Here is a 24,510-nt window from a genome sequence, read left to right on the forward strand (position 1 = left end):
TATACACTACTATTAAAAAGATTATGCAGATACTGATCTTAAAATCCAGTATAAAACCTTTTAAAAACTTACTTAGAAGCTCCCAGTTTAGCACTGTTGATGAAGTTAGGTGGGACACCCAGTGAAAGGGGCTAGTAAATCAGGAAGAGCAGACACTCCCTCTACCCTGCTTATTAAAAGACAGATTACACAAACAATAGCAGCATGACTCTGTAGACCTGGGACTACATCTGATACTTTGGGGCTTGGTGAAAGTCTGAAAATTAGCACAATGTTGTTAAAAAGAAAGCAAAACTATACATTGTTACAAAAACACTTCCAGATGGGCTATATAAATGGATAATGCACAAAACATGTATGCAAAGAAAAATCTAGTGTACAATGTCCATTTAACTCTGAAAAGTGTGGGATTTCCAATTATCATGTGTTCCTATAAATCAATTGTTTCTGCCATGTTAAAACCTGTGTTTCCCTTATCTAATATCTTTAGCTGGGGAAAATTAGGGACAGGTTAAAGTCTAAAAACAATGATGGATGATATTAAAGAGACGTTAACCCCTTTTCAATATAGTAATACACTTTCATTTATAAAAAGTAAAGTGATGTACATAAACTGAAACTACACTTAGAGTATATCTTTAATATTTAAAGTATAGTTTTGCTTATTTTTAAATAACATTGCACTGATTTTCAGACTCCTAACCAAACCCCAAAGTTTTAGTAGAATACTGATGTATACCTACTCCAGCTTGCTCCTGATTGTGTAAGGAGTCTTTTCTTCCTAATGGGAAAGAGTCCACAGCCGCATTCATTACTTTTGGGAAATAAAAACCTAGCCACCAGGAGGAGTCAAAGACACCCCAGTCAAAGGCTTAAATACTCCTCCCACTTCCCTAATCCTCCAGTCATTCTTTGTCTTTCGTCCCAGGAGGTTGGCAGAGAAGTGTCAGAATTTGTTTTGTCTCTTATGGAGGGTACTACTCTTCGCAATGGGAAAGGAGTTTTAAGTAGCCCTAAGTAGCTCTCCTCTGCGACACCATCCCGACTCTCATTAACAGCTCCTATGGCAATCGGCGTTGACGAGTTTCGCTGACTGCTTTGTTCTCTCAAGTCAATGTCAGGAGCAATGCTACAACCTGTCACACTTGAAGGGCCGTGTTCCTGTTCCACAGGGTAGATTCTGGCAAGATCGTTTCATTTTTAATTATATAATGTTAACACAGAAGACAGGGTTACAGTGCGGCACCTTTTATCTTTATAGAACCAAGGGTTAATATCTCCTTAGGGGGATTATTGAACAGGGTGGAATAATAATCTTATGTGTTTATTTGATTTTATGCTGCTTTATGTGTGAGATGTTATGGGCTCATAGGCTGTTATGGAATATACAGGTTTCACTTTCATTTTGAGAGCCATGCTGTTTACAAGCTTGGCGCGCTTTCTTGCATAGCAGGGACGGTCCTGCATTCTGCACTATGTAATTCATTCCCTCTTTCGTGACCACGTGTCTATCAGAGAGGAGTTGTACATCTCTGTACTGCCTGGGTCATGGGGGTGGTGAGTGCTCCAGCCATTGGGATACAGAGGTGCCATTATTTTATTTAAAAAAAAGAGGGCACTCCCTCTATTCTATGGTGAGGAAGCCCTAGTTCCCCTCTCAATTATGTTCCATATGCCTTGATAATGTGATAATATCAAACATGTTTGATACCACAGAGCCGTCCACCTCTGAGGAGTTGTCGTTCAGTGAGGTGCGTACCCTACATTGTTATCTCTATACACATGCAGTTTTTACCGTAGCATTGCTGAGCCTCCATCTGGAGGGGGCCTTTTTTTTTTTCTCCAGACATTACTGCGCTATTCAGATGGTGTCTGCGGCCTTAATGCTTTACCTAGCCCTGCTAAGCGCAAGCGAATGTTTACATATTGCACTCCTTCCCAGAGTACATCAAATATTTTTTTTTTTATTTAACTGATAGGGTTATCCGAGGATGTAGTTCTTCTGAGACATCAGAGTAGGAACTTCTGAGTCAGAGTCTGCTGCCTTTACACATCCAGCTGCGGAGGAATCAGACTTTAGTTTTAGGAATTTGCGCTTTCTTCTAGAGAATTCATAAGTTCCAGAGGTCATATTGCCTGACGAACCTTTAATTCCTAAATTGAATAGAGTTTGAGGACAGGGTGGGGCCTTTCTTTCCCTGCTCCTGTTGTCCCGGGTCTTCCACCTTGGATTGTACAGTTCCCTGTGGGTGCGACTGTTCCTGAGTGTTGTGCCTTTCGTTACAGAATTGCGTGCCTTTGCGTATTACTCAGACATGTTTTTTCAGTTATTGAACGACCCTATCCTTATCGTATACAGGAATTCTTAGTCTGCTCTTCGAATGGCGCATCTCATTAGACATGTGGGGATGATGTCATCACCTGTTTGTCCATGTATTGAGATCTTTCCCAGTTTTTGGAAGATCAGGGCTTCGTTTGGCTGCTGTTAGGCCTGTTTCTTCTTGGGTGTTAACCTACGGGTTGCCTTGTATTTTATTTTCATCCGATATGATGTCCTGTCTGTTTCCTTCTTCATCTCTGAGGGAAGATTTATGCGGCTTGATGGTTAGGACCCGGATTGCAGGCTGGTCCTGTTCGGGTTCAGTTCTGTCTTGTAGCTGTTCAGACACGTGGCGCCGCTCTGCTTCGCTGGTCCGGTAGAGGCGCCGAGTGCTCATGTTATCCTCTGTGTTTAGCTAAGCATTCTAGAGGACCGGTGGGTCCGTGAGGCAGAAAGGATTGTCTCAGTCCTTATAGGCTTCAATTTGGATGACTGGGTCAGTGGAATTCTGCTGCGTCTCTCTCTCTTGTGTCTGGGGCTGTCAGACCCTAGAGCTCCTTCCCATGTGGTGGAGGGTTGGAGGGCTTTGCACCCTCTTGCTGCCGAGTTGGGCGGTTTGACGTTTTTTCTTTGAGGCCCTGGGAATTGTCCTTTCTGGACTTAGTTCTCAGCAGCTAGTAGTTTATTGGGTAGTTCAGCTGCCTTGCAGCGGAATAGATTGCAGACTGTGACCAGCTGCAGCTATTGCACATTGACTGTGTACTGTCTAGCTGTTTTTATGAGACCTTTTGGTCTTCCTTTCCCCTCCGGGATATGGTAGTTCCCTGTTAGGGATACTGGGCGGGGTCTCCTTGGGCTCTGATCGGAGCTAGGGATGCTGTGCGTCTTTTTCTCTCTATGATCCTCTAATTGTATGGAGGTAATGTGCAGACCAGCCTTTGCTCAAGTGATTTTGACCTCCGGGTATCTCCTTGCTTGTTGTCCTGCGGCTGTTAGAGAGTCTATGGGCTCTAGTGTCGTTGTATGACTGTTAATGCCTTAGCTCCTTTGGAACATTGGACTTTGGCAAGGGGTTGTCTTTATCTTGGTTGGGACTTGCAAGTTCTCTCGTTATCCGGGTTGATCTGGTTATTGCATTGTTATCTCCCTGGGGTCTGTTTTTTTATCTCAGACGGGGTGTTAAGTTCTCGGATTTTGTTTGTTTAAACAGTTGGGGGCTCGGACCTGTTTTCTCCCTGGTGCTTCTGGTTGCTGAGGCTTCGCTCAGTGTTTTCCCTTGTGGAGTTGTTGCCGGACCTTTTGGCTCTAGGGCTGGTCCGGGGTTCTCCAGTTCCTGGGAACTTGGGCTATGGACTAATTGACCTGGTCACGGTTGCCCAGGTTTTCTGAGTGCCGATGCTCATTGGGCTCGACTTACGCCTTTATGGTAGGTTTCTCTTGGTCGGCTTGCTGTAGTAACCTTATGGATTCACTGTTCTGCAGGCGAATGGGTGTGCAGTGTTTCTGCTGCAGCTATTGCACATTGGATGTGTGTTAGCAAGCTAATTCTTTAGGAGGATTCCTTCCACGTTCATTTGTGTTTGAGATTGATCTTTCCTGTAGCCTGTGGCTTTGTGTCTTGTGGGCAGGTGCTCTGCCTTTTTTGTCCCCATCCCCTTTCTTAGGGTAGGGGGCTTATTCTCCATCTTATGAAGGTGTGGTCCCTTTTCTTAGGGATTCTCCTGGATTCAGGAGGTTGGAACTGAGAGTTAACCTTCAGAGAGAGGTGATTCTCTCTGGGTTGTTACGTTCCATCTGGAGTCTTGCTGGCTCCATGTCGAGACTATGGTGGGCTTTTTGTTAGATTCCTTTGGGTCTACGGCCTTGTCGTCTGTTTCTAAGGAGTTGGGTTGGCATCCGTGCTCTGTTGGGATGGCTGTGACCATTCTTCAGCTTGTTTTTGAGCTGGTGTTGGGGTTCTTCTGTTACCCTGTTTCAGACCTGCCGATGCTTGGGCTGGCCCGGCTGGGAGTGGGTTCTGAGATGCTTTGTCATCTACAGGATCTAAGTTGGCATAGTAGCTAGCTCCCTGGGCTTGCAAGCAGAAGGTCCAGGGTTACCATACACCTTCGGGTTCTGGGTGTAACCTCTCTCTCTTGGGGGTGCAGTGGGCCTCGTTGAGGTTATGTGTTTCCCCTTTTGGAGCCCTGTGTGTGGGTCTGGCAGCTTTGATTGCCTAGAGTGTGCCCTCTGTCTGGGAGTTTTATTTTGCTATCTGTTCTTTTGCTGGCTGCTTTTTACTTTTCAGCAAGTATTCTTCTGTGCCATCCTGATGATGGCTGCGATGGCTGCGTGTTCTTGACTCAGGATTTTTCATCCGGGTCTGTTACACATTCTTTTTTGTCTGAATACTTTAGTATTCTTAGTTTAGACAATGTGAGGACTCCGTCTTTAGTTGTCTTTCGGTGCTTTACACAATGTTAAGAGAAGTGTTTCTCTGTTTAGATGCCCTGTCCTAAACCTCTGGTTTCTGCTTGGTCTGGGCGTAGCCTCCCCTTGTCTGTCAGGATCCATTTGGAACTTTGTCAGCTGGGCTCGCTATTGGGGGTTTTCCTTTTATAGATTTTGTGGTGACCATTCGGTTTCCCTTCGGTTCTTCCTTGCCCTATCCCTTGGGGAGTTTAGGCTGGTGTTCCCCTCTTTAGTGAGGGGTGAGCGGTGAGGGACTGACTGTTGGGCAACGGTGTCTCCTGGAGGACTGTTGGCTCAGTTGAGTTTGATTTTGCGGTCTCTAGCTAGGCTTCTGGGCTATCTGCTGGTCAGTGTCCTTGGGGCCTTTCCTTTTTAACGTTTTCTTGGCTTCAGATGAAGCAGGGTTTTTGTTGGGTAGTGGTTTCAGGCTTGGTGCTCTCAGAATGGGCTGCCTATTGTACCCTCCCGTTTTGGTATTCAGTGTCCTTTCTATCTTGGGTATGGTTTTCCCAAAAGTAATGAATGCGGCTGTGGACTCTTTCCCATTAGGAAGAACAACATAAATGATGCTTACCTGATCATTTCATTTTCTTTCGTGGGAAAGAGTCCACAGCCCCCCACCTGTTTTTTTTATGTGGGGCGTCTTAGTTGTATTCTTCTGGCACCTTTTCACCCTGATATTTCTTCTACTGTTCCTTGTTCCTCTGCAGAATAACTGGGGGATGAGGGAAGTGGGAGGAGTATGTAAGCATCTGGCTGGGGTGTCTTTGCCTCCTCCTGGTGGCCAGGTTCTTATTTCCCAAAAGTAATGAATGCGGCTGTGGACTCTTTCCCATGGAAGAAAATGAAATTATCATGTAAGCATAATTTATGTTTTTCATATGCAGAGGAAGGGGAGGCAGGAGTGTCTGCTTTTTTTGCTATAGAACCACTTGCAGCAGGTGTTCTAGCTAATCTTTTTAACAGTGCTAAACTGGGAGCTTCTAAGTAAGTTTTTAAACAGTTTTATACTGGAGTTTTATAACAGCATCTGTGCATATTCTTCTTTATAGTAGTGTCTATTACATGCAGTTAAATGAAAATTAGTGTATACTGTCCCTTTAATGCCTAATAATCATAACTGATCCAACTTCATTGAGTTTTAACATAATCACAATATCACAATTTCTGTTGCAATCTTTTTAGAATTATCACATTTCCTCTGTGTATTTAAACAGTATAAATCTTTAAAGTATTGATTCTATCTTTGCACAATACTTGTATGAAGCTGCATCAGTTGCCTATAATACATCTTAATAACCAAATCACCTGAATATTTTGGATATATACAGTGATAAAGTAGCTTTTCTTGTGGGGGTTGTTTTTTTGGTCCACTAGTGCTCGTTTAAGAAATCTGGTCTTGAAAGGCACATTCTAGTGTCAAATAAAATGCTTTGTTTCACTAGAGCATTTTATTTGTAAGCAAATGATATGTTTATCACCTACAAATAAGGTAAATATATATTCAAAATGTGATTCTGATGAGCCAATGAGAAGCAGGCATACAAGTGTATGATTCACTCACTGGCTGTATCCGCATTAGGAGCTAACCCTTTTAAGAAATTAAACACATAACAAAAGAAGAAAATTCATTTTAAACATAAAGTGCTAGATTACAAGTGGCGTGAAAACTAGGATTCTCATCTTTGCCTGTGTTGGGTTGCGTTCGAATTACAAGTTCCCAAAAAATTTTATTTTGCGCTAGCATTAACCCACATATCGCAAAAAACCTAACTTAAGTTTTTGCGTGCGTGTGCATGTATTCCCCCAAAGAGATCAAAGGAGGAAAAAAACGAACACCTGAGATCGCGCAAACGACATCGCCTTTTTGCATTCCCCAGAGAAGTCAATAGAGAAAAACAAAATTGTTGTAAAAAAACAAACACCCATCGTGCAAACATCATAGCATATTTGCATTAGCAAATAAATAGTTAAAATCTTTATTAAATATGAATAAATAAATTGTATCATGTTTTTATCTGCTTAAAAGGCAAAAGGCTATAATACACACACACACACACACACACACACACACACACACACACACATATATATATATATATGTGTGTGTGTTTCTACATATATATTAATGTTTTTATATGTGTATATATGACTGTTAATACATATATACACATATAAATACATTAATATATATACACATATATAAATTGTATATATAAATTGTATATATATATATATATATATATATATATATATACACACACACACACACATACATACATACATACAAATACATCTTTAGAAATGTATCTGTATGTGTCCCATTAAAGCACATGGCCTGCCTTTATTTTCTAACACCTGAGATCTCCTATCTTTGAGCCCTTATAACTTTTTTGTGCAATATTTTTTTTAAAAATAATTTTTATTAGACAGTGTTAATATGAGTGTAACTGTACTTTGTAATGCATTTTTGAAGTGCTTTGTGCAACATTTTTGTGTTTGGGAAAACAGTTAACCACAGTTCTGAGACGCGGTAAGGATTGAAGCTTAAAAGGCAATCAAACTAGTGCAATCGCAATTTCGCTCCACTTGTAAAATCAGCAAAAGGAAAATTGCTCGCAAAAACACAATTGCACTAGCACAAAAACGCTTGAGCCTCACTTGTAATCTAGCCCAAAGTGCACTAGTCAAAAGCCTTTTTAATTCCTAAATATTTCTGTAAAGATTTTAATAAATTCCCATGAACCCAATATCATGCTATCTTCTTACAAACACCTGGTCTAAAGTAATGTGCAATATTATTACCCCTAATTCAAATTTGCAACTGAACTTGTTAACTATAATAAACAAATCATATATCAATTTTCTTTTTCTAGTTATTAAAGTAAGTTTCATCTGCAGGAATTGGTACAGCTTTAGTATAAATAAAAAATGTACATATTACTACTTCAGTTTACAATCATAAATGTATTTTTTATTAACACATCATCTACTTTTTCCGCTCATCTGTCTAATCTGCTACTGAATTATAGACCTCTGTCTAATTTATCAGTTTCATTATACTGCTGAGGATATAGTCTTTCCTGGCATGGAAAAAACATCAAAGCTTCCCTGATACCTGTAATGGGTGTGGAGAGAGGCTGACAGCACATTTCTTAGCCCTATTGGTTAACAGTAAACAGCAATTTCATAATTCAGGAATACAAGCATCAGTATAATAGTAAATTCCCAAGCAACTTAGAGCTAGATTACAAGTGGCGTGCTATTTAGCTCTCCTGCTTGAGCGATAAATTTGCTAAAAGTAAATTTTTTTGCACGCATTGGGTAGCACACGTATTACAAGTTGAAAGTAAAAAGTTTTCACATAAGTGTTATTCCGATGCGTGCAAAAAGCCACATTTAGAATATTGCAAACGCATTAATGTATTCCCCCATAGACTTCAATGTAACGAGAAAAGTGGAAAAGCAAAAACAACCCAAAAAGTCACGCAAACCCTACTGCGTTTAACCAAGTGCGCTAACTGGACATGAAATATTAATATTTCACATTCCAATGTTCTTGGGATCTTAGTCTCACATTATGGCCATATTCTGCTTAGCCAGTCACCAACTTACAAGGTGTCCCAATGCTGACTGTTCCTAACACTACAGTACTATTCCTTTATGGGCGGAATCATTCCTGCTTTTTCTCTTCATAATAGAATGAGACTCCCTGGCTTTATATATAAATTGGGGCACCTTGTAAGTTGGTGACTGGCTAAGCAGATAATGGCCATAGGTGTTTTTGCAGGCAATTTTTTGCAGCATTTAAAAAATGTGTTTATTTGCAAATGGATGTGCGCCTATACTATACCCCATGTTTTGTGTAACTATTTGGTCACATTGGCAGCACTCCCAAAGATGTGTATATAAACTTCTTGTAAGGTGTGCTAAACCAAACTTTGTATTTGTATTTAGAAATAAAAGGGAGATTGATCCATTGGTTAAAGCACCCCACCCAAGCTCAGTTGTACTCATGACAGTGTAATGCAGTTGTGTATATAAAGCCAGGAAGTCTCATTCTATTATAAGAGAAAAAGCAGGAATGATTCAGCCCATAAAGGCAAAGTACTTTAGTGACACCTTGTACACCTTGTGACACCTTGTAAATTGGTCACTGGCTAAGCAGAATATGGCCATATTGTGTGACTAAGATCCCAATTTTATTTAAAAACATAATTTATGCTTACCTGATAAATTCCTTTCTTCTGTAGTGTGATCAGTCCACGGGTCATCATTACTTCTGGGATATTACTCCTCCCCAACAGGAAGTGCAAGAGGATTCACCCAGCAGAGCTGCATATAGCTCCTCCCCTCTACGTCACTCCCAGTCATTCGACCAAGGACCAACGAGAAAGGAAAAGCCAAGGGTGAAGTGGTGACTGGAGTATAAATTAAAAAATATTTACCTGCCTTAAAAACAGGGCGGGCCGTGGACTGATCACACTACAGAAGAAAGGAATTTATCAGGTAAGCATAAATTATGTTTTCTTCTGTTAAGTGTGATCAGTCCACGGGTCATCATTACTTCTGGGATACTAATACCAAAGCAAAAGTACACGGATGACGGGAGGGATAGGCAGGCTCTTTATACAGAAGGAACCACTGCCTGAAGAACCTTTCTCCCAAAAATAGCCTCCGATGAAGCAAAAGTGTCAAATTTGTAAAATTTGGAAAAAGTATGAAGCGAAGACCAAGTTGCAGCCTTGCAAATCTGTTCAACAGAGGCCTCATTCTTGAAGGCCCAAGTGGAAGCCACAGCTCTAGTAGAATGAGCTGTAATTCTTTCAGGAGGCTGCTGTCCAGCAGTCTCATAAGCTAAACGAATTATGCTACGAAGCCAAAAAGAAAGAGAGGTAGCGGAAGCTTTTTGACCTCTCCTCTGCCCAGAGTAAATGACAAACAGAGAAGAAGTTTGTCGAAATTCCTTAGTTGCCTGTAAGTAAAATTTTAGAGCACGGACTACATCCAGGTTGTGCAGTAGACGTTCCTTCTTTGAAGAAGGATTTGGGCATAAAGAAGGAACAACAATCTCTTGATTGATATTCCTGTTAGTAACTACCTTAGGTAAGAACCCAGGTTTAGAACGCAGGACTACCTTATCCGAATGAAAAATCAAATAAGGAGAATCACAATGTAAGGCTGATAATTCAGAGACTCTTCGAGCCGAGGAAATAGCCATTAAAAATAGAACTTTCCAAGATAACAACTTTATATCAATGGAATGAAGGGGTTCAAACGGAACGCCCTGTAAAACATTAAGAACAAGGTTTAAACTCCATGGTGGAGCAACAGTTTTAAACACAGGCTTAATTCTGGCCAAAGCCTGACAAAAAGCCTGGACGTCAGGAACTTCTGACAGACGTTTGTGTAACAGAATGGACAGAGCTGAGATCTGTCCCTTTAATGAACTAGCAGATAAACCCTTTTCTAAACCTTCTTGTAGAAAAGACAATATCCTAGGAATCCTAACCTTACTCCAAGAGTAACCTTTGGATTCACACCAATATAGGTATTTACGCCATATCTTATGGTAAATCTTTCTGGTAACAGGTTTCCTAGCCTGTATTAAGGTATCAATAACTGACTCAGAAAATCCACGTCTTGATAAAATCAAGCGTTCAATTTCCAAGCAGTCAGCTTCAGAGAAGTTAGATTTTGATGTTTGAAGGGACCCTGTATCAGAAGGTCCTGTTTCAGAGGTAGAGACCAAGGTGGACAGGATGACATGTCCACCAGGTCTGCATACCAAGTCCTGCGTGGCCACGCAGGTGCTATTAGAATCACTGATGCTCTCTCTTGTTTGATTCTGGCAATCAATCGAGGAAGCAACGGGAAGGGTGGAAACACGTAAGCCATCCTGAAGTCCCAAGGTGCTGTCAGAGCATCTATCAGGACTGCTCCTGGATCCCTGGATCTGGACCCGTAACGAGGAAGCTTCGCGTTCTGTCGAGACGCCATGAGATCTATCTCTGGTTTGCCCCAACGTCGAAGTATTTGGGCAAAGACCTCCGGATGAAGTTCCCACTCCCCCGGATGAAAAGTCTGACGACTTAAGAAATCCGCCTCCCAGTTCTCCACTCTCGGGATGTGGATTGCTGACAGGTGGCAAGAGTGAGACTCTGCCCAGCAAATTATCTTTGATACTTCCATCATAGCTAGGGAGCTTCTTGTCCCTCCCTGATGGTTGATGTAAGCTACAGTCGTGATGTTGTCCGACTGAAACCTGATGAACCCCCGAGTTGTCAACTGGGGCCAAGCCAGGAGGGCATTGAGAACTGCTCTCAATTCCAGAATGTTTATTGGCAGGAGACTCTCCTCCTGACTCCATTGTCCCTGAGCCTTCAGAGAATTCCAGACGGCACCCCAACCTAGAAGGCTGGCGTCTGTTGTTACAATTGTCCAGTCTGGTCTGCTGAATGGCATCCCCCTGGACAGATGTGGCCGAGAAAGCCACCATAGAAGAGAATTTCTGGTCTCTTGATCCAGATTCAGAGAAGGGGATAAGTCTGAGTAATCCCCATTCCACTGACTTAGCATGCACAGTTGCAGTGGTCTGAGGTGTAAGCGTCCAAAGGGTACTATGTCCATTGCCGCTACCATTAAGCCGATTACCTCCATGCATTGAGCCACTGACGGGTGTTGAATGGAATGAAGGGTGCAGCAAGCACTTTGAAGTCTTGTTAGCCTGTCCTCTGTCAGGTAAATCTTCATTTCTACAGAATCTATAAGAGTCCCCAGGAAGGGAACTCTTGTGAGTGGAACGAGTGAACTTTTCTTTTCGTTCACCTTCCATCCATGTGACCTTAGAAATGCCAGCACTAACTCTGTATGAGACTTGGCAGTTTGAAAGCTTGAAGCTTGTATCAGAATGTCGTCTAGGTATGGAGCTACCGAGATTCCCCGCAGTCTTAGTACCGCCAGAAGAGCACCCAGAACCTTTGTGAAGATTCTTGGAGCTGTAGCCAATCCGAATGGAAGAGCCACAAACTGGTAATGCCTGTCTAGGAAGGCAAACCTTAGGTACCGATAATGATCTTTGTGAATCGGTATGTGAAGGTAAGCATCTTTTAAATCTACAGTGGTCATGTATTGACCCTCTTGGATCATAGGTAAAATTGTCCGAATAGTCTCCATCTTGAACGATGGAACTCTTAGGAATTTGTTTAGGATCTTTAAGTCCAGGATTGGTCTGAAAGTTCCCTCTTTTTTGGGAACCACAAACAGATTTGAGTAAAACCCCTGTCCCTGTTCCGATCGTGGAACTGGATGGATTACTCCCATTAACAAGAGCTCTTGTACGCAGCGTAGAAACGCCTCTTTCTTTGTCTGGATTGTTGACAATCTTGACAGATGAAATCTCTCTCTTGGAGGAGAGTATTTGAAGTCCAGAAGGTATCCCTGAGATATTATCTCTAGCGCCCAGGGATCCTGAACATCTCTTGCCCAAGCCTGGGCGAAGAGAGAAAGTCTGCCCCCCACTAGATCCGATCCCGGATCGGGGGCCCTCAATTCATGCTGTTTTAGGGGCAGCAGCAGGTTTCCTAGTCTGCTTGCCCTTGTTCCAGGACTGGTTAGGTTTCCAGCCTTGTCTGTAGCGAGCAACAGCTCCTTCCTGTTTTGGTGCAGAGGAAGTTGATGCTGCTCCTGCTTTGAAATTACGAAAGGAACGAAAATTAGACTGTCTAGTCTTGGCTTTGTCCTGAGGCAGGGCATGGCCTTTACCTCCTGTAATGTCAGCGATAATCTCTTTCAACCCGGGCCCGAATAAGGTCTGCCCTTTGAAAGGTATATTAAGCAATTTAGACTTAGAAGTAACATCAGCTGACCAGGATTTTAGCCACAGCGCCCTGCGTGCCTGAATGGCGAATCCTGAATTCTTTGCCGTAAGTTTAGTAAGATGTACTACGGCCTCCGAAATGAATGAATTAGATAGTTTAAGGACTCTAAGCCTGTCCGTAATGTCGTCCAGAGTAGCTGAACCAATGTTCTCTTCCAGAGACTCAATCCAGAATGCCGCTGCAGCCGTGATCGGCGCAATGCATGCAAGGGGTTGCAATATAAAACCTTGTTGAACAAACATTTTCTTAAGGTAACCCTCTAACTTTTTATCCATTGGATCTGAAAAAGCACAGCTATCCTCCACCGGGATAGTGGTACGCTTAGCTAAGGTAGAAACTGCTCCCTCCACCTTAGGGACCGTTTGCCATAAGTCCCTTGTGGTGGCGTCTATTGGAAACATTTTTCTAAATATCGGAGGGGGTGAGAACGGCACACCGGGTCTATCCCACTCCTTAGTAACAATTTCAGTAAGTCTCTTAGGTATAGGAAAAACCTCAGTACTCGTCGGTACCCGCAAAATATTTATCCAACCTACACATTTTCTCTGGTATTGCAACTGTGTTACAATCATTCAGAGCCGCTAACACCTCCCCTAGTAATACACGGAGGTTTTCCAGTTTAAATTTAAAATTTGAAATATCTGAATCCAGTCTGTTTGGATCAGAACCGTCACCCACAGAATGAAGTTCTCCGTCCTCATGTTCTGCCACCTGTGACGCAGTGTCTGACATGGCCCTAATATTATCAGCGCACTCTGTTCTCACCCCAGAGTGATCACGCTTACCTCTTAGTTCTGGTAATTTAGCCAAAACCTCAGTCATAACAGTAGCCATATCCTGTAATGTGATTTGTAATGGCCGCCCAGATGTACTCGGCGCTACAATATCACGCACCTCCCTCTGAGCGGGAGATGCAGGTACTGACACGTGAGGCGAGTTAGTCGGCATAACTTTCCCCTCGTTGTTTGGTGAAATTTGTTCAATTTGTACAGATTGACTTTTATTTAAAGTAGCATCAATACAGTTAGTACATAAATTTCTATTGGGCTCCACTTTGGCATTGCAACAAATGACACAGGTATCATCCTCTGAATCAGACATGTTTAACACACTAGCAAATAAACTTGCAACTTGGAAATACAATTCAATTAGAATAATATTAAAACGTACTGTGCCTTTAAGAAGCACAGAAGATCTATGACAGTTGAAAATTAATAAATTGAAACAGTTATAGCCTCAATCCTTGTAAACAACACAACTTTAGCAAAGGTTTAATCCCATTAGCAAAGATAACAAATTCTGAAAGCAGGAAACAAATTACAGAATAAACGTTTTTTATCTCAGTCAAACTATAATTCTCACAGCTCTGCTGAGAGAAATTACCTCCCTCAAAATAAGATTTGAAGACCCCTGAGCTCTGTAGAGATGAACCGGATCATGCAGGGAATACAATGAGTTGCTGACTGAAATATTTGATGCATAGTAAAAGCGCCAAAAAACGGCCCCTCCCCCTCACACACAGCAGTGAGGGAGAACAGAAACTGTCAGAAAAACAGATTAAGCAACTGCCAAGTGGAAAAATAGGGCCCAAACATTTATTCACACAGTACCTCAGCAAATGAAAACGATTTTACATTCCAGCAAAAACATTAAACATAATCTCTAGTTATTAAACAGCTTTATGTATTTCTTACAGTGTAATTCTAGTGAAGTACCATTCCCCAGAATACTGAAGTGTAAAGTATACATACATGACATTATATCGGTATGGCAGGATTTTCTCATCAATTCCATTGTCAGAAAATAAAAACTGCTACATACCTCTATGCAGATTCATCTGCCCGCTGTCCCCTGATCTGAAGTTTACCTCACTCCTCAGATGGCCGAGAACAGCAATATGATCTTAACTACTCCGGCTAAAATCATAGCAAAACTCTGGTAGATTCTTCTTCAAACTCTGCCAGAGAGGTAATAACACACTCCGGTGCTATTTTAAAATAACAAACTTTTGATTGAAGATATAAAACTAAGTATAATCACCATAGTCCTCTCACACATCCTATCTAGTCGTTGGGTGCAAGAGAATGACTGGGAGTGACGTAGAGGGGAGGAGCTATATGCAGCTCTGCTGGGTGAATCCTCTTGCACTTCCTGTTGGGGAGGAGTAATATCCCAGAAGTAATGATGACCCGTGGACTGATCACACTTAACAGAAGAAAGCATAGGTGTTATTGCAGGCAATTTACTGCAGCATTTAAAAAATGTGTTGTTTGTTTGCAAATTGATGTGCAGCAATACCCTCTCTTTTGTGTGTGTGTGTGTGTGTGTATATATATATATATATATATATATATACATACATACACACACACATATATATAAATGATTACATATAGGTATATATATATATATATATATATATATATATATATCCAGTATATACAGAATTCTTAGAACATATTCCCCTTTGTGAAAAACATCGGAATGTAAGATATTTACATTACATACATAGTTATTAAATATTAATATTACTTAAATATGATTTTACATGTTTTCAGCTACTTGACTGCAAAGGGCTCCAATGCTTTATATATGTCTATATATATGTACATATGTATTTATGTGTTTATATGTCTGTAAATACATATATACATATATAAATATTTGTGATGAATAAAGAAAGGATAGCTGGTCTAAAAGTGATGCTTTAAAGAACTTGTTTATTCAGTAGTAATCAAGTCATCAAATCATCTGTCCTGTGCAGGAAAAGGATTGAATATAAACATATATAGGAGTATCTCACAAAAGTGAGTACACCCCTCACATTTTTGTAAATATTTTATTATATCTTTTCATGTGACAACACTGAAGAAATGGCACTTTGCTACAATGTAAAGTAGTGAGTGTACAGCCTGTGTAACAGTGTCAATTTGCTGTCCCCTCAAAACAACCCAACACACAGCCATTAATGTCTAAATCGTTGGCAACAAAAACATAATTTATGTAAGAACTTACCTGATAAATTCATTTCTTTCATATTAACAAGAGTCCATGAGCTAGTGACGTATGGGATATACATTCCTACCAGGAGGGGCAAAGTTTCCCAAACCTTAAAATGCCTATAAATACACCCCTCACCACACCCACAAATCAGTTTAACGAATAGCCAAGAAGTGGGGTGATAAGAAAAAAAGTGCGAAGCATATAAAATAAGGAATTGGAATAATTGTGCTTTATACAAAAAAATCATAACCACCACAAAAAAAGGGTGGGCCTCATGGACTCTTGTTAATATGAAAGAAATGAATTTATCAGGTAAGTTCTTACATAAATTATGTTTTCTTTCATGTAATTAACAAGAGTCCATGAGCTAGTGACGTATGGGATAATGACTACCCAAGATGTGGATCTTTCCACACAAGAGTCACTAGAGAGGGAGGGATAAAATAAAGACAGCCAATTCCTGCTGAAAATAATCCACACCCAAAATAAAGTTTAACAAAAAACATAAGCAGAAGATTCAAACTGAAACCGCTGCCTGAAGAACTTTTCTACCAAAAACTGCTTCAGAAGAAGAAAATACATCAAAATGGTAGAATTTAGTAAAAGTATGCAAAGAGGACCAAGTTGCTGCTTTGCAGATCTGGTCAACCGAAGCTTCATTCCTAAACGCCCAGGAAGTAGATACTGACCTAGTAGAATGAGCTGTAATTCTCTGAGGCGGAATTTTACCCGACTCAACATAGGCAAGATGAATTAAAGATTTCAACCAAGATGCCAAAGAAATGGCAGAAGCTTTCTGGCCTTTCCTAGAACCGGAAAAGATAACAAATAGACTAGAAGTCTTACGGAAAGATTTCGTAGCTTCAACATAATATTTCAAAGCTCTAACAACATCCAAAGAATGCAATGATTTCTCCTTAGAATTCTTAGGATTAGGACATAATGAAGGAACCACAATTTCTCTACTAATGTTGTTGGAATTCACAACTTTAGGTAAAAATTCAAAAGAAGTTCGCAACACCGCCTTATCCTGATGAAAAATCAGAAAAGGAGACTCACACGAAAGAGCAGATAATTCAGAAACTCTTCTAGCAGAAGAGATGGCCAAAAGGAACAAAACTTTCCAAGAAAGTAATTTAATGTCCAATGAATGCATAGGTTCAAACGGAGGAGCTTGAAGAGCTCCCAGAACCAAATTCAAACTCCAAGGAGGAGAAATTGACTTAATGACAGGTTTTATACGAACCAAAGCTTGTACAAAACAATGAATATCAGGAAGAATAGCAATCTTTCTGTGAAAAAGAACAGAAAGAGCGGAGATTTGTCCTTTCAAAGAACTTGCGGACAAACCCTTATCTAAACCATCCTGAAGAAACTGTAAAATTCTTGGTATTCTAAAAGAATGCCAAGAAAAATGATGAGAAAGACACCAAGAAATATAAGTCTTCCAGACTCTATAATATATCTCTCGAGATACAGATTTACGAGCCTGTAACATAGTATTAATCACGGAGTCAGAGAAACCTCTATGACCAAGAATCAAGCGTTCAATCTCCATACCTTTAAATTTAAGGATTTCAGATCCGGATGGAAAAAAGGACCTTGTGACAGAAGGTCTGGTCTTAACGGAAGAGTCCATGGTTGGCAAGATGCCATCCGTACAAGATCCGCATACCAAAACCTGTGAGGCCATGCCGGAGCTATTAGCAGAACAAACGAGCATTCCCTCAGAATCTTGGAGATTACTTTTGGAAGAAGAACTAGAGGCGGAAAGATATAGGCAGGATGATACTTCCAAGGAAGTGATAATGCATCCACTGCCTCCGCCTGAGGATCCCGGGATCTGGACAGATACCTGGGAAGTTTTTTGTTTAGATGAGAGGCCATCAGATCTATCTCTGGGAGCCCCCACATTTGAACAATCTGAAGAAATACCTCTGGGTGAAGAGACCATTCGCCCGGATGCAACGTTTGGCGACTGAGATAATCCGCTTCCCAATTGTCTACACCTGGGATATGAACCGCAGAGATTAGACAGGAGCTGGATTCCGCCCAAACCAAAATTCGAGATACTTCTTTCATAGCCAGAGGACTGTGAGTCCCTCCTTGATGATTGATGTATGCCACAGTTGTGACATTGTCTGTCTGAAAACAAATGAACGATTCTCTCTTCAGAAGAGGCCAAAACTGAAGAGCTCTGAAAACTGCACGGAGTTCCAAGATATTGATCGGTAATCTCACCTCCTGAGATTCCCAAACTCCTTGTGCCGTCAGAGATCCCCACACAGCTCCCCAACCTGTGAGACTTGCATCTGTTGAAATTACAGTCCAGGTCGGAAGAACAAAAGAAGCCCCTTGAATTAAACGAAGGTGATCTGTCCACCACGTTAGAGAGTGCCGAACAATCGGTTTTAAAGATATTAATTGATATATCTTCGTGTAATCCCTGCACCATTGGTTCAGCATACAGAGCTGAAGTGGTCGCATGTGAAAACGAGCAAAGGGGATCGCGTCCGATGCAGCAGTCATAAGACCTAGAATTTCCATGCATAAGGCTACCGAAGGGAATGATTGAGACTGAAGGTTTCGACAGGCTGTAATCAATTTTAGACGTCTCTTGTCTGTTAAAGACAGAGTCATGGACACTGAATCTATCTGGAAACCCAGAAAGGTTACCCTTGTTTGAGGAATCAAAGAACTTTTTGGTAAATTGATCCTCCAACCATGATCTTGAAGAAACAACACAAGTCGATTCGTATGAGACTCTGCTAAATGTAAAGACTGAGCAAGTACCAAGATATCGTCCAAATAAGGAAATACCACAATACCCTGTTCTCTGATTACAGACAGAAGGGCACCGAGAATCTTTGTGAAAATTCTTGGAGCTGTAGCAAGGCCAAACGGTAGAGCCACAAATTGGTAATGCTTGTCTAGAAAAGAGAATCTCAGGAACTGATAATGATCTGGATGAATCGGAATATGCAGATATGCATCCTGTAAATCTATTGTGGACATATAATTCCCTTGCTGGACAAAAGGCAATATAGTCCTTACAGTTACCATCTTGAACGTTGGTATCCTTACATAACGATTCAATAATTTTAGATCCAGAACTGGTCTGAAGGAATTCTCCTTCTTTGGTACAATGAAGAGATTTGAATAAAACCCCATCCCCTGTTCCGGAACTGGAACTGGCATAATTACTCCAGCCAACTCTAGATCTGAAACACAATTCAGAAATGCTTGAGCTTTCACTGGATTTACTGGGACATGGGAAAGAAAAAATCTCTTTGCAGGAGGTCTCATCTTGAAACCAATTCTGTACCCTTCTGAAACAATGTTCTGAATCCAAAGATTGTGAACAGAATTGATCCAAATTTCTTTGAAAAAACGTAACCTGCCCCCTACCAGCTGAACTGGAATGAGGGCCGTACCTTCATGTGAACTTAGAAGCAGGCTTTGCCTTTCTAGCAGGCTTGGATTTATTCCAGACTGGAGATGGTTTCCAAACTGAAACTGCTCCTGAGGACGAAGGATCAGGCTTTTGTTCTTTGTTGAAACGAAAGGAACGAAAACGATTGTTAGCCCTGTTTTTACCTTTAGACTTTTTATCCTGTGGTAAAAAAGTTCCTTTCCCACCAGTAACAGTTGAAATAATAGAATCCAACTGAGAACCAAATAATTTGTTTCCCTGGAAAGAAATGGAAAGTAGAGTTGATTTAGAAGCCATATCAGCATTCCAGGTCTTAAGCCATAAAGCTCTTCTGGCTAAGATAGCCAGAGACATAAACCTAACATCAACTCTAATAATATCAAAAATGGCATCACAGATGAAATTATTAGCATGCTGGAGAAGAATAATAATATCATGAGAATCACGATTTGTTACTTGTTGCGCTAGAGTTTCCAACCAAAAAGTTGAAGCTGCAGCAACATCAGCCAATGATATAGCAGGTCTAAGAAGATTACCTGAACATAGATAAGCTTTTCTTAGAAAAGATTCAATTTTTCTATCTAAAGGATCCTTAAACGAGGTACCATCTGACGTAGGAATGGTAGTACGTTTAGCAAGGGTAGAAATAGCCCCATCAACTTTAGGGATTTTGTCCCAAAATTCTAACCTGTCAGGCGGAACAGGATATAATTGCTTAAAACGTTTAGAAGGAGTAAATGAATTACCCAATTTATCCCATTCCTTAGAAATTACTGCAGAAATAGCATTAGGAACAGGAAAGACTTCTGGAATAACCGCAGGAGCTTTAAAAACCTTATCCAAACGTATAGAATTAGTATCAAGAGGACTAGAATCCTCTATTTCTAAAGCAATTAGTACTTCTTTAAGTAAAGAGCGAATAAATTCCATCTTAAATAAATATGAAGATTTATCAGCATCAATCTCTGAGATAGAATCCTCTGAACCAGAAGAGTCCAAAGAATCAGAATGATGGTGTTCATTTAAAAATTCATCTGTAGAGAGAGAAGATTTAAAAGACTTTTTACGTTTACTAGAAGGAGAAATAACAGACAAAGCCTTCTTTATGGATTCAGAAACAAAATCTCTTATGTTATCAGGAACATTCTGCACCTTAGATGTTGAGGGAACTGCAACAGGCAATGGTACATCACTAAAGGAAATATTATCTGCTTTAACAAGTTTGTCATGACAATTATTACAAACAACAGCTGGAGGAATAGCTACCAAAAGTTTACAGCAGATACACTTAGCTTTGGTAGATCCAGCAGGCAGTGGTTTTCCTGTAGTATCTTCTGGCTCAGATGCAACGTGAGACATCTTGCAATATGTAAGAGAAAAAACAACATATAAAGCAAAATAGATCAAATTCCTTATAAGACAGTTTCAGGAATGGGAAAAAAATGCCAAACATCAAGCTTCTAGCAACCAGAAGCAAATGAAAAATGAGACAGAAATAATGTGGAGACAAAAGCGACGCCCATATTTTTTGGCGCCAAATAAGACGCCCACATTATTTGGCGCCTAAATGCTTTTGGCGCCAAAAATGACGCCACATCCGGAACGCCGACATTTTTGGCGCAAAATAACGTCAAAAATGACGCAACTTCCGGCGACACGTATGACGCCGGAAACGGAAAAGAATTTTTGCGCCAAAAAAGTCCGCGCCAAGAATGACGCAATAAAATGAAGCATTTTCAGCCCCCGCGAGCCTAACAGCCCACAGGGAAAAAAGTCAAATTTTTGAGGTAAGAAAAAATATGATAATTTAAAGCATAATCCCAAATATGAAACTGACTGTCTGAAAATAAGGAAAGTTGAACATTCTGAGTCAAGGCAAATAAATGTTTGAATACATATATTTAGAACTTTATAAATAAAGTGCCCAACCATAGCTTAGAGTGTCACAGAAAATAAGACTTACTTACCCCAGGACACTCATCTACATGTTTGTAGAAAGCCAAACCAGTACTGAAACGAGAATCAGTAGAGGAAATGGTAAGTATAAGAGTATATCGTCGATCTGAAAAGGGAGGTAAGAGATGAATCTCTACGACCGATAACAGAGAACCTTATGAAATAGACCCCGTAGAAGGAGATCACTGCATTCAATAGGCAATACTCTCTTCACATCCCTCTGACATTCACTGCACGCTGAGAGGAAAACCGGGCTCCAACTTGCTGCGGAGCGCATATCAACGTAGAATCTAGCACAAACTTACTTCACCACCTCCCTTGGAGGCAAAGTTTGTAAAACTGATTTGTGGGTGTGGTGAGGGGTGTATTTATAGGCATTTTAAGGTTTGGGAAACTTTGCCCCTCCTGGTAGGAATGTATATCCCATACGTCACTAGCTCATGGACTCTTGTTAATTACATGAAAGAAAGGGAGTACACCCCTAAGTGGAAATGTCCAAATTGGGCTCAATTAGCCATTTTCCCTCCCTGGTGCCATGTGACTCGTTAGTGTTACAAGGTCTCAGGTATGAATGGGGAGCAGGTGTGTTAACTTTGGTGTTATCGCTCCCACACTCTCTCATACTAGTCACAGAAGTTCAACATGGCACCTCATGGCAAAGAACTCTCTGAGGATCTGAAAAAAAGAATTGTTGCTCTATATAAAGATAACCTAGGCTATAAGAAGATCGTCAAGACCCTGAAACTGAATTGCAGCATAGTGGGCAATACCATACAGCGGTTTCACAGGACAGGTTTCACTCAGAACAGGCCTCACCATGGATTGACCAAAGAAGTTGAGTGCTCAGCGTCATATCCAAAGGTTGTCTTTGGGAAATAGACGTATGAGTGCTGCCAGCATTGCTGCAGAGGTTGATGGGCTAGGGGATCAGCCTGTCAGTGCTCAGACCATACGCTGCACACTGCATCAAATTTGACTGCATGGCTGCCGTCCCAGAAGGAAGCCTCTTCTAAAGAAGATGCACAAGAAAGCCTGCAAACAGTTTGCTGCAGACAAGCAGACTAAGGACATGGATTACTGGAACCATGTCCTGTGGTCCGATGAGACCAAGATAAACTTATTTGGTTCAGATGGTGTCAAGCATGTGTGGCAGCAACCATGTGAGGAGTACAAAGACAAGTGTGTCTTGCTTACAGTCAAGCATGGTGGTGGGAGTGTCATGGTCTGGGCCTGCATGAGTGCTGCCGGCACTGGGGAGCTGCAGTTCATTGAGGGAACCATGAATGCCAACATGTACTGGGACATACTGAAGCAGAGCATGATCCCCTCCCTTCAGAGACTGGGCTGCAGGGCAGTATTTCAACATGATAACGACCCCAAACACACCTTGAATACTACAACTGCCTTGCTAAAGAAGCAGAGGGTAAAGGTGATGGACTGGCCAAGCATGTCTCCAGACCTAAACCCTATTGAGCATCTGTGGGGCATCCTCAAACGGAAGGTGGGGGAGCGCAAGGTCTCTGTAATTCACCAGCTCTGTGATGTCGTCATGGAGGAGTGGAAGAGGACTCCAGTAAAAACCTGTGAAGCTCTGGTGAACTCCATGCCCAAGAGGGTTAAGGCAGTTCTGGAAAATAATGGTGGCCACACAAAATATTGTCACTTTGGGCCCAATTTGAACATTTCCACTTAGGGGTGTACTCACTTTTGTTGCCAACGGTTTAGACGGCTGTGTGTTGAGTTATATTGAAGGGAAATCAAATTTACACTGTTATATAGGCTGTACACTCACTACTTTACATTGTAGCAAAGTGTAATTTCTTCAGTGTTGTCACATGAAAAGGTATAATAAAATATTTACAAACATGTGAGGGGTGTCCTCACTTTTGTGAGATACTGTATATATATATATATATATATATATATATACACATATTCTATATAAACACATATTTGATTTATAATATTCTTTTTATTGTATATCTCATATATTCCGGATATTATTGAAAGACCAGGAAATCTCGGATTAGTGCAGATTGTTAAAATATACTATTCTCCATCCAATTAAGTAAGGTAAGGAAGTGCTAACTGTAAACAGGCTGCAACTTACTGCTTTTTTTCTGGATACAGTTAATCAGTTCATTAATTCAATAAGAAATTTTCAGTGAATATGGTTAATGACTTTCTTTTGAGCTTGAGCCTTAAATTTCTTTCTCTCATTCGTTATTGTTTGGATTTCTGTTATGTAAATAGACATAATGTAATTTAATGTGCTATTCTACAGTGTAGCAATACATAATCTGTTGACACTTTCTGATGAAAAGTTAATAATTAAATAAGAACATCTAGCATGCCATTGCTTCAGGTCTTACTTGTTAGCTGACAGATTTTATGGGATTCTGAAATGAAATATCAAACTGTGACCTGCACTACAGATGCTCATTTACCCTCATTCCTGACACCTTCAGTAGTGATTAATAACCTTATGGCAGTCTCCAGACTGAAAGTACATGATGAAAATGATTTTGTTACTTCATGTCTATGTGTGACACTTGCTGCCATAACAAATGCACAGTTAGGTCTAGCAGGCACTGCATTGCAACTTATGTTGGAATCTGATCCTCACATTCATCATCAGCAATCGAGACCAGCTGAAGGATCGGCTCATATAAAAGCAGACATAAAAAAGCAATCAAATCACAAAAAGCAGAACTGTGATAATGGTCACAATGTCACTGAGTAGCGTCTTAACCTGCTGCACAGTTGGCTATGTTCCTGTGAGTTAGTTAAATACTTGCGTGACCATGGAATCACATCATCAGTAGAAGCCAAAGGCCTATGAGCATACACTTGGAGGACACGCAGCTCATGCAGTAGTGGACCTATTCAACAGAGGGCCCTGGTGCAAATTTGTTTTGGGTCCCCCCACCAAGGATAACTCAGTAGTAAGCAATAGTAATAATATACATACTGTTCTGATGATAGATAGATAGATAGATAGATAGATAGATAGATAGATAGATAGATAGATAGATAGATGTACCAGGAACCTGCACTTATAAAGGCACAATAAAAACTATAACTTCAAATTATTGCTGCTAAAAGGTGGTTCTACAAGTTATTGAATCTTAAGGTGCACTTAGTTTTTCACACATGACTTCTCCATGTTGACAATATTTTTTTAAAATAAGTCATGAAACAGTGTAATATGTGTTGTTCATCTGAGGTTGTATTTGCATAATTTTAAGACCTGCTAAGGAGAAGATGATTTTTATTATGTCCTGAGTGACACGTAAAACCATAGAATTCAAAGAGGGTGTACTTTTTCCCCCCACATGACTGTATATATGTCTATATATGTGTACATATGTATTTATTTGTGTACAGTATATATGTATTTACAGGCATATATACATATTTAAACACATAAATACATATATAGACTTATATGGAAGTGCTTTGGAACT

At 40.7% G+C, this 24,510-nt stretch overlaps 1 protein-coding gene across 3 annotated transcripts in view; it reads right to left on the minus strand.

The window, feature by feature from the left end:
* Nucleotides 1-24,510, minus strand: part of ARHGEF10 (Rho guanine nucleotide exchange factor 10) — a 595,236-nt gene that overhangs the window by 70,593 nt on the left and 500,133 nt on the right. The window lies entirely within an intron of this gene.

This window comes from Bombina bombina, chromosome 4 (genome assembly GCF_027579735.1).
Source record: "Bombina bombina isolate aBomBom1 chromosome 4, aBomBom1.pri, whole genome shotgun sequence".
Classification (NCBI taxonomy): Eukaryota; Metazoa; Chordata; class Amphibia; order Anura; family Bombinatoridae; genus Bombina; species Bombina bombina.